Genomic DNA, 2,015 nt, shown 5'->3' with positions numbered 1-2,015 from the left:
CAGTCACAGGTCAGGCGTGGGGACCAGACCACCTGGGCAATTGCTGATGGGGCTACAGCATCACCTCCACAACCAGGACACAAGGGAGACACTAAGGGTGGGGCAGGGAATGGATCTCTTCCCAGGCCAGTGGCATCTCCAGGAGCCAAGGCTCCCCCGTCCCTTCCTTCCAGGGCCTCAGCTGCCTCTGGAGAAATGAAGGCCTGAGAGCCTCCTGCCTCCTCCTGGCCTCCCAGGCCACAGAGGCAAAGACTGGAGGAAGCCAGTGCTCAAAGTGTGGCCGTTCAGAAAGGCGGTGTCAGGGGCTGGGAAGGTGGTTTAGTGGTAGAGTGCTTGCCTTGCATGCATGAAGCCCTGGGTTCAATTCCTCAGCACCACATAAACAGAAAAAGCCAGAAGTGGTGCTGTGGTTCAAGTGGTAGAGGGCTAGCCTTGAGCTGAAGGGCACAGGGACAGTGCCCAGGCCCTGAGTTCAAGCCCTACTACTGACAAAGAAAGGCAGAAAGAAGGCAGGCAGGCAGTCAGGAAGGAAGGAAGGAAGGAAGGAAGGAAGGAAGGAAGGAAGGAAGGAAGGAAGGAAGGAAATGCCATGAGGAGTCAGGTCACAAGCAGGGAGGGGCTGAGGTCAGAGCTCCCATCAAAAAGTCTGGAGGGGGCAGAGGGGCAGGTTTGTAGTCTCGTCGAGCTGGACATCGAGGGGTTGGGCAGGGTCCGGGCGGGAGCCAAGTTGGGGCTTCTCCCTCCCGTCCACGAATACGATGGAGCTTAAGAACGACAGATAATCGAGAGATGAAGCTGTTTTGGCATAAGGGAGATCGAGTATAGGCATAGAAAAAAACCACAGCTGTCTTTATGTTTCTGGAAATGCAAAGATGCGGCTTTTTGTTCCTTTCCGAGGTCCTGGTGCTGGATGGCCAAGGCCATCTCTTGAGCTGCTTGGCAGCCATTGTGGACAAACAGGAACTGCTTGGCCGCAAGGTGGTGGTTGTGCGATGTGAGGGCAGCAATATTTCTGGAAATTTCTACAGAAATAAGTTGAAGTACCTGGCCTTCCTCCGCAAGCAGATGAATACCAACCCTTCCCGTGGCCCCTAGCACCTCCAGGCCCCAGGCCCCATCTTTTGGAGGACTGTGCGAGGCATGCTACCCCACAAGACTAAGCGAGGCCAGGCTGCCTTGGAACACCTGAAAGTGTTTGATGGGATCCCACCACCCTATGACAAGAAAAAGCACATGGTGGTCCTGCTGCCCTCAAGGTCTTACGCCTGAAGCCTACAAGGAAGTTTGCCTACCTGGGCGCCTGGCTCATGAGGTCGGCTGGAAGTACCAGGCCGAGACAGCCACCCTGGAGGAGAAGAGGAAGGAGAAGGCCAAGATCCACTACCAGAAGAAGCAGCAGCTGCCTAGAAGAACTTGGAGAAGAAAATCAACAAGTCCACAGATGTCCTTAAGACCCACAGACTCTTGGTGTGAGCCCAATAAAGACTGTTTATGCCTCAAAAAAAAAAAAAAAAAGAAAGAAACAGAAAGTCTGGAGGGAGGCCAGGTACCAGTGGCTCATGCCTGTCATCCTAGCTACACAGGAGGCTGAGATCTGAGGACCGTGGTTCAAAGCCAGCCTGGCAGGAAAGTCTATGAGACTCATCTCCCACCAAATACCAGAAAACTGGAAGTAGAGCTGTGACTTCACGTGGCAGAGCACTAGCCTGGAGCGAAAGAGCTCAGGGACAGTGCCCAGGCCCTGAATTCAAGTCCCACAACTCACCAAAAAAAAAAAAAGTCTGTATAGACCTGGTGGCTCCCTATCAATGCAGCCACCCAGCCAGCCACACAGCGAGGTAGCCAGGCCCAGCCCCGGGGCTTCCCAGATCCCTGCCCTCAGAGGCCCGGTGATTGCCTGGCTGGGAAATTACCTTCCTTCACAGCAGATACACACGGGGCCCCAAGCACAGAGCATGCTTTGGCTCCTGTGACCTTCCTCCACCTTGTCAAAGCTGGTCCCAGCTCTGCCAACC

The 2,015-nt window shown here is 54.7% G+C and overlaps 1 pseudogene; it reads left to right on the top strand.

Moving 5' to 3' along the window:
- The first annotated feature begins 660 nt into the window (after window positions 1-660).
- LOC125353460 lies at window positions 661-1,496 on the top strand (annotated as a pseudogene).
- The last annotated feature ends 519 nt before the right edge of the window (window positions 1,497-2,015 follow it).

The sequence above is a fragment of the Perognathus longimembris genome, chromosome 6 (genome assembly GCF_023159225.1).
Source record: "Perognathus longimembris pacificus isolate PPM17 chromosome 6, ASM2315922v1, whole genome shotgun sequence".
NCBI lineage: Eukaryota > Metazoa > Chordata > Mammalia > Rodentia > Heteromyidae > Perognathus > Perognathus longimembris.
The sequence above is the reverse complement of the archived record's forward strand: the minus strand, read 5'-3'. Positions and strand labels throughout refer to the sequence as shown.